This window comes from Nannospalax galili, unplaced genomic scaffold (assembly GCF_000622305.1).
Source record: "Nannospalax galili isolate Female #2095 unplaced genomic scaffold, S.galili_v1.0 scaffold371, whole genome shotgun sequence".
Taxonomy (NCBI): Eukaryota; Metazoa; Chordata; class Mammalia; order Rodentia; family Spalacidae; genus Nannospalax; species Nannospalax galili.
The window spans coordinates 4,610,755-4,620,264 of NW_008331606.1; the positions used below are offsets into that span (position 1 = coordinate 4,610,755).

At 39.3% G+C, this 9,510-nt stretch overlaps 1 pseudogene; it reads left to right on the forward strand.

Annotated features, from left to right (window-relative positions):
* The window catches only part of LOC108490487, a 4,380-nt pseudogene extending 1,860 nt beyond the window's left edge, over positions 1–2,520 (forward strand).
* Positions 2,521–9,510: the final 6,990 nt, after the last annotated feature.

Here is a 9,510-nt window from a genome sequence, read left to right on the forward strand (position 1 = left end):
ATATTATTTGTCCTTTTAGTTATTTTTAACATATCTGTATGAGTGTTTTGCCTGTATATAAGTATACCACATGTGTGCAATGCCCATAGAGGCCAGAAGAGGGTGTCAGATCCCCTGGAACTGGAGTTACAGAAGTTTATGAACTGTCATTTGGGTGCCAGAAAACAAACCCAGGTCTTCTGCAAGATAAGCCAGTGCTCTCAACCACTGAGTCTTATCTCCAGACAAAAAAAATAATAATAATTTAATAAGATCCTTGACTTTATGTTTAAAAAACAAGGGGGACAGATATGTCAGAATATTTTACAGTATCTTAATTGAAGTGATTCTGTTTGTGTGGTGAAATTTAGCGTTTACGGGTTAGAGAGATGGCTCAGTGGTTAAGAACACTGGCTGTTCTTGCAGAAGACCTGGGTTCAATTCCCAGCACCCACATGGCAGCTAACAACTCTCCATAACTCCAGTCCAGAGGATCTGATGGCCTCTTCTTTCCTCTGCAGGCATTGCACAACACTGGTACACTTACATACATGTAGGCCATACGTGTATACACATAAAATAAAAATAATAAATAAAATACTAATATTTGCCAGGCGTGGTGGTGCAGGCCTTTGATCCCAGCACTTGGGAGGCAGAGGCAGGTGGATCTCTGTGAGTTCAAGGCCAGCCTGGTCTACATAGTGAGTTCCAGGACAGCTGGGGCTACAGGGAGATCCTGTCTCAAAGAGACCAAAAAAATACTAATATTTATTTATTTATTTTTATGTGTATGAGTGTAGTGCCTGCATGTAGGTAAGTGCACCCATGTCATGCATTACCCTTGGAGGACAGAAGAGGTTGTCAAATCCCTTGGAACTGGAGTTATGGACAGTTGTTAGCTGCCATGTGGGTGCTGGGATTCGAACCTGGGTCTTCTGCAAGAACAGCCAGTGTTCTTAACCGCTGAGCCATCTCTCCAGCCCCCAGAGAATCTATTATTTTTTCCACAATTTTAACCTGATTGTGATTTTTGCTATTGACTTTTAAAATTATTTTATTTATTATTTTTATTTTATGTGTCTGAGTGTATTACCTACATGCATGTAAGTGCACCAGTGTCATGCAATTCCCACAGAGATCAGAAGAGGGGATCGAATTCCCCTGGAACTGGAGTTACAGATGGTTATTAGCTGCCATGTGGGTGCTGGGAACCGAGGTCTTCTGAGCAGCCAGTGCTCTTAACCACTGAGTCATCTCTGCAGCCCTGCTATTGAATTTTTTGCTCTCTTCCATATATTCTGGATACTAGCCACTTGTCAGACAGATTTGTTTTCTCCCATTTTGTGGGCTACTTCTTTATTCTGTTTATCCTTTTCTTTTTTGATTATATTTATTTATTTATTTATTTATTTTTATTTTATTGTCTTTTTGAGACAGGGTCTCCTTGTAGCCCCAGCTGTCCTGGAACTTACTATGTAGACCAGGGTGGCCTCGAATTCATAAAGATCTGCCTGCCTCTGCCTCCCAAGTGCTGGCATTAAAGGTGTGTGCCACCATGCCCAGCGATTGTATTTATTTATTGTGTGTATGTGTTCCTGCACACATGCACATGCCAGGATGAGTATGAAGAGGTCCGAGGACAACTTATGAGAGTCAGTTCTCCCCTTCCTCCATGTGAGCTGCAGGGTGGGTTCTGGGGCTTAAACTCGGGTTATCGGGTTTGACAACTGTTGTCTTAACGGTATGTTGAAATCTGTTGGCAATAGATGGCTGGACTTTTTTTCTGGGCTTTCCAGTCTCCTGCTGTTCTGTGTTTATTTTTTGTGTCAGCATGGTGCTGTTTTGATTGCTACAGCTTTGTAGTACATTTTCAAGTCAAACAGTATTGTACTTTCAGTTGCATTCTTTTTCCTCAAGATTGCTTTGACCATTTGGGATCTTTTATGGTTTCATATGAATTTGCCATATAGCTTCAAAATCTACAAGATTTTTCTACCAGGGCTTTGCAGACACTGCTGTTCCCTGTAGCTGCTTGCTATCAGCCGTGGTCAACCCCGTTGTGTTCTTCTACATCACAGCTGATGGCGAGCCTTTGGGTCACATCACCTTTGAGCTGTTTTTAGACAAAGTTCCAAAGGCAGAAGAAAGCTTTCACGCTCTAAGCACTGGAGAGAAAGGATTTGGTTATAAGGGATCTTCCTTTCACAAAATTATTCCAGGATTCATGTGCCAGGAGGGTTTCTTCACATGCCATAATGGCACTGATGGAAAGTCCATCTAAGGGGAGAAATTTGAGGATTAGAACTTCATCCTGGCGCATACAGGTCCTGATATCTTGTCCATGGCGAATGGTGGACCAAACACAAATTGTTCCCAGTATTTCATCTGCACAACCAAGACCGAGTGGTTCGATGCAAACGCGTGGTTTGGGGGAAAGTGAAAGAAGGCCATGAGCATGTGGAAGCCGTAGAGCACTTTGGGTACAGGAATGGCAACACCAGCAAGAAGATCTCCATTGCTGACTGTGGCTATATACTGTAATAGTTCTTTTTCATCTTAACCACCAGACCATTCCTTCTGTAGCTCAGGAGAGCACCCTCTGCCCCATCTGCTTGAAATAGCACACAATCATTGTGCTCTTGCTGCCAGTTCTTTGGGTTCCATATTCTCTTTATTCCCCTCTGAGTCTAGCTGGACTGCAGAGTTAAGTTTATAATTATGAATAAACACTAAATAAGAAAAAAACATTTTCTTCCAGGAGAATCACATGCAAAAAACCTTTAATATGTCTAATGAAAATATAGATTACATATGCCATGTGAGTTTTGTTTTGTTTTCGACAGGATCTCATGGCCTCAAGCTTAATATGTAGCTCTGCCTGTCTTTAACGCTTGATCCTCCTGCCTCCACTTCCCTAATGCTGGGATGATAGGTGTGTGCCATCATTTTTGAGGAGGATCTTTATTTTTGCAGATAAAGTGTATTAGATTAGATGTCAAGAGATTTGAACCTCAGATCTAGTTCTAATATTGATTTGGTCTTTGTCAAGCCCTCTAATCCTTTCTGAACCTGTTCTTTCATAAGGTAACTAAGGGTATTGAATTAGAGCAATTCACAATTCATGTGGTTTTCTTTAAAGCATTAAGACTTACTACTCTAGCCCAAAAGGAAATAGATATTAACAAGTAACATAGTGATACAGATGGCTTATTGCAAAAAAAATTTTTTTTCTCAGAGGATGGCATTAGAACCTGCTGCCCCCCCTCTTATTTTTCTCCTTCTGTCCCAGCAACCCATTTCTATCTGGGTGCATTTTCTACCCAAGGCCTGCACACATCAATTGCAGAGCATATGCATTAACAATCTTATTCAAGGATTTATTGTGATTTGCAGCTCTTCCTTATTTCTACTCTGATAACGCTGTTGGAAATCTTGCACAGGCACCCCACAAAACTCCTACTGAAACATACCATTTAAAGGCTAATGAGTTGACTGTCTGGGTTACCAGAAGCACGCTCTTTGTGTTTTTACAACCAGTTCACAAATGGAGTAATTTCATTGCCAGCATGACTTTATTGAAGCAACCGAAGAAAAGGGGAAAGTGTGTTCGTTGTAAATGCAGGTGTTTCCTCAAAAGAACTTATGCAGTGTTTCTTAACTAGTAGTGGGCCTGGTCAGATGCCTCAGAGAGTAAAGCCCCTTGTTATGAAAGCCCAGCCAACTGAGTTTGATCCTTGGAAACCAAGTGAAGGTGGAAGGAAAAAACTGACTCCACAGAGTTGTCCTCTATCCTCCACATGTATGTACCACAGTGGTATCCATATGAACACATATGCATGCACACACAGAAACATGGAGCATACTATCTTTCTCAAAGATAATTGATGAAACTAGAAAATTCCAGTCAAAGGGGGGGCTTAATAGTATCTTTTCATCCTTGTTAATGAGGGATGTGATGTTTATGTGCAAAGCTAAAATAGAGAAAATACCACAAAGATATCTTCTCATATATATTCTGATAAGAACTGTGCAGTTTATGATTTAATTCTATTCAACTGTGAAACTCTTCAGAGCAGGAACTGGATGGGTTATAACATGGTAGTAAAACAGTACTTTGTACATAGTAAATGATACCCAATCTATTCTTGAGGGAAAGCAGGCCCTCCAGGTACAGGCTGCCCCAAATTGGGTCACAGGAACTTTGAATGGACACATGGGGTAAGGAGATGGGGCCCATGTCTTGTATGAGTACAAATGAGAATAACCCCAATATTGTCCAAGCTGAAACAGAAATCAGAACACAGGCAAAAAGACAGTGCATGCATACTAAAAATATGAAAAAATAGGGACTGGCAAGGTAGCTCAGTGATTAAGAGCACTGGTGCTCTTGAAGAGGACCTGGGTTCGATTCCCAGCATCCACATGGCAGCTAATAACCAGCCATAACTCCAGTTCCAGGGAATCTGATACCACCTTCTGACCACTGCAGGCACTGCATGACATGGATGCAGCTACCTACATTCAGGCTTTACACTCATACACATAAAATAAAAATAAATAAAATATTAAAATATGAAAGAATGTGTCGGAAGTACAGATTCAGATCATTAAATCAAGGATTAGTATCCAAACAAAAGCAACCAACATTCTGAGCTGCGGGTGGGGTGGCATCGCTTATAGATACTCAGCTGGTTCCAGCATCTATTATAAAGTATTCATCACATTGACCCAAATAAATAAAGAGAATCGAGTAGAGGATAGCTGTGTTAAAACAATGTAGTTGGAGGCATTTCTTCAATCAGAAATTCATTTATCATATGCTTACCATCTCCTTCGTCATGGAGAGTTGGCACAGGTAGGTGGCTACATATAGAGGTTCTGGGGTTAGAAGAAAAGATTCCTATGTACTAATTGTATAAAAGGTAAGAAAAAATTATTTTTCTTTAAAATAGATTGACCATGTCTTTTTCTATTCAGAGTATTTGGCATGTACAGTCAAGCACTTCAGAGAGAATAAACGAGATTTATGGGGAAAGGTGAATGGAGGACCAAATGATAGGACCATTTAGGTATCAAAAATATGTGAAGGGCAAGAAGGAAAGAGAAGGTGACAACCAGTGTTCAGTCAAGAGAGGTTGAGGCTGTTTTCAAAGATTGGTATAGTGTAGTGTGCTGATTGCCTTGAACATTATTGATGACTTAGCTTCTGAAATCACTAACTTGTCAGGTTATGGAAAATAGAGGCTGACACTTTCTTAGAGTCTACCTCCTTGCAGCCGTCCTTCAGTAGTTTTAGGTAAATAAATTACAGAATGGCAAGAAAATAGAAAGCTACTGCGTAGTTAAGCATTAATCAAATCTATATCAAAGTTACTGAAAAGCACTGAAGTGATAGTAAATGAAAACAAAAGCATCAGAGAAGCTGATATGGTGTGATCCTCTCTGTGTAGTTTCTGGGATCCAACCCAGGTCCTCCTGCATGCTAGTACAGTTCTCTGCCATGTAGTCGCACCCCCCGGCCCAGATCCCATGTTACTAAGTGCTTAGTATATGTGCAGTAAATACAGCAATATACTAACGAGAGGCATTTCTAGGAAACGTTTACCTTCTGTTTTTTATATTATGACAATGTGACTTTGCACAATATTGAGAAATCATATTAGTACCATTGGGAAATTAATGTGGCTGCATTTGAGATGCTAAATATTTCAAAGTACTAACATTTTTGAACACTGAAAAAGGTTTAGAAGAAAAGTTACAAAACATTTAAAAATTTTCTTTGTCTTGGTTTTGTACTCATCAACTATTAGCATAAACAAAAATATTTTGGGGGAAGTATATAAAAATCAAAGAACAAATCATTCAATATAATCTCTCTCTCTGTCCCTCTGTCTCTCTGTCTCTCAGAGATAGGATCTTATTCATATAGCACAGTCTTGCCTTGAACTTACTATGTTGCCAAGGATGAACTTATTTTTCTTTTGAGTGTGTGCATATGTACGTGTGTGTGCGTGCGTGTGTGTGTGTGTGTGTGTGTGTGCACGCACACGTGTATGTCCATGAGTATTGAGGTCAGAGGACAACTTAAAGTGTTGGTCTTAAGGCACTTGCTATCTTCATTTTCTTTTCCATTCTCTCTTTCTCTCTCCCTTTCTTTCTGTCTGTCTGTCTGACTTGAAACAAAGTCTCTTACAGTTCTAGAACTTGTCAACTAGGCTCACCAGTGATAGCCAAGGATCCTCCTGTCTCTACGTCCCCAGTTCTGGAATTAGAAGCACGTGCCATCAGCCTATATATTTTTTAAATGCGGATTCTGGGACAAAAATCCAGCATAGAACTGAGGAAATGGGCAGCAGGCCCCAGTGTTAGCTGAGGATCTATTGGCATCTGATCACTGTTGGGTGAGCAAAAGTGGATCTTCTTTAAGGGAGTGACACTAAATAGGCTGAACAGGCTCCAATGGATGAACGCATACCCAGAGACATCTGGGGACATAGACTTGACTTGACTCACTAGGCTTTAACATATATGATAGAATGCATGAAATCTGGTGGTGGGGGGGGTCTATGAGGGCACCAGTAGGGGAAGGGGTCTAAATATGATTAAGATGTATTGTATTAAATGCACAAAAATTTAGTATACATCGGAAAAACTGTGGGTTCTGGGGGTACAATCTGTATCCTGAAACTTGAATGGCAAGCACTTTATTGACTACTATTTCCCTAGCTCAGGCCTTGAACTTCTGGTCCTCCTTCCTTCACCTGGAATTACAGGTGTACACTACCATGCTTGGTTTATGCAGTACCAGAGATCAAGCCCAAGTTCAAGCATATTGTCAAGCACTGTACCAACTGAGCTACATCCTCAGGCCCAAAGATATATTCCTTAACTTGTGAGTATGTCTTTAATGACCTCAGTTTGTATGTGGAGAAATTCATATTAGCCACTTTGCTTTAAATTGAGAACTTTAATTTTTGGTTAGCAACTAGAATGTTTTGAATTTCTCTGTGGTAAGGATTTGTTGGTTGCAACATAAAATGTAAAAGTGAAGACATTGGCCAGCTGTTCATAGAATTTGGAGATTATGCACAGACCATGTAATACAGTTTACTGAAAGAGGATAGAAAATCATTAGTTTTTTTGTTTTCTTATTTTATTTCTTACGCTTGTAATCAGGGTTTAGAGATATTACACTAAATTCCTGGAATGTATGGGATAAAGATATAATTGAAGCCGGGTGTAAACCGGGTGTGGTGGCGCATTCCTTTAATCTCAGCACTTGGGAGGCAGAGGCAGGTGGATCTCTGTGAGTTCTGCCAGTCTGGTCTACAGAGTGAGTTCCAGACCAGCTGACAAGGGAGACCCTGTCTCAAAAAGACCAAAAAAAAGAAAGAAAGAAAGAAAGAAAGAAAGAAAGAAAGAAAGAAAGAAAGAAAGAAAGAAAGAAAGAAAGAAAGAATTGAGTACAAACCTCTGGATCTTGAGTTCTTAATTTTGAGTTTTATATACTATATGTAACTATTTGTATTTGTGATAGTTTTCTGGTCTGAATTTTTTCTCATCTATCTGGCTATCTAAAAGTACAAAATCCAAAGCACACTTAGAAACACTGGATGAAGATTTTGGTCCCTCTAAAAATTTCCATATTGACTATAATCTATGTATTAATGTAATCTGATATATTAAAAAATTAACTGCACACGTATTGTCAAAATTCATCATGGCTTCCTGTGGAACAATGGCCACCATGATAGGGAGATCAAGTAGAAGCCATGCGGGCTTTCCATGTCCCTTACATGTCAGTACAAGCCCTACATATAAGCTGGAATCATAACTGACACAGCCTTGTGTGTTCGTCCTCTGATTCCTCCGATATTCTTTATTGCAGGAGGCCAGTTTTCTGCCTCATCAGACTGCCTGTGCTGTTGGACTGCTGATGAGGAGCAACTTGATATTTCAGTACTCCAGAGTCAATTTTTTCCATGCTTGTAACAGTAGTTAACAGGAAAGAATTATAACCCCATGATTGTGATAAGGATTTTTCCCCATGTATTTATATTGTCTCACGAACTACTTCAAATCTACTTCAAGCCCTGACTAGGTGAATGTGATAACTGTGGTAATTATGTAGGTTTCTATTGGACAGTTTTTTGTTTGTGTGTTTTATTGGTTTCTAACTGATTAGAATCGCTCTGAAAACCTTGTGGGCTGTAGGATACCTGATGTGAGGTTGATGTAACTGTGTTGTCTGTATGTGTATATAGTGGCAATGTAAATGATTCTTCTTTAGATGTCCCCAGATTTGGATTTACCTTTCAGTCCATTGTGTTTACTCTAACATCACAACACAGGAGTTAATGATTACTGGTAGCCTAACACTTTAAATTGGGCTTCTATTTCTGAGACCTTCTCTTGCCTCCTTCTATTAATATTCAGACCTGATGCACACCCCTATTGACTTGACCAACGGAAAGCAGTAGCCTGATGCCCAGTGAAATTCTCTGATTTTCTCAATCTGTACTGTGAATCAGATCCAACTGGTCCTATGGAAGGCTGAAAAACCTGTCTTAGACTTGGTCTTGGAAACAATAGGTTGGATAGTGTGCCAATCTATAGGATACAGAATATAATTTTAGGTAGGAAGCAAGTAGCTATGCTTGCCCAGAGCCCAGAGTAGATGGATAGATGGGTCTCTGAACAGGAGCTAGATATGAGCATAGAATTTCCAGCAATTACAGATAATGGCTTCCCCTGAAATTTTTGTACATGTTAGAACTCAAGAGGAAAAATGATCCCACTAGAGGAAATAGGAAATGCCATTTTCTGTTTCTACATAATTACTTTGCCTCAATTTTTCAATTTATATGCAATCCTTTATGTTGGTCATGTTTAATGTTACTCTTCAGCTCAACCTCAGAGAATTATAGCCTTTCTATAGAAGTCACAAACTTTACCTTGAGGAATTTTACTCAACAAATGGTCCTATGACATCAGCCCTTGTGCTATGCCTTTAGGTTTATCTTTTTCTTTTACATTTTTTAAAACATGTGCATGCACAAGAAATCTTGAGGTTTTACATATGGGGAAATCTCAAAAATGCTTGTGTGTTTGCATCTTACAAGAGAGTGGCAGCACTCTTGAGCTGACTATGTGACAGGCATCATTTCTTTTTAGAACAGCACACATCCTGTGTTTGCTGTGTAACTGAGTCATCTGGTCACATGAACTTTGATATTTATCACGTCACCCTAGCTGAACCAAACTTATTAGTTGTCTATTAATTTTAGAGTTTAGAATTTGATAATAAGACTGAATAATAGCCTGTTAAGTTTCATTAATATCCTTTTATTGCAGAGAGTATTATTTAACAGACCTACTGTTGAATTCTCCTGAGCTGTTCTTGTTTTTGTGCCTTTGGATAATATTTTTACTTTTATAATAAAATGCTTAGTTAACTTTTCTAATAATATTTTTGTTGCCTTAAAGTTTCCACCTACAGATTTTTTTATTATCCAAAATGAAATGAAGATA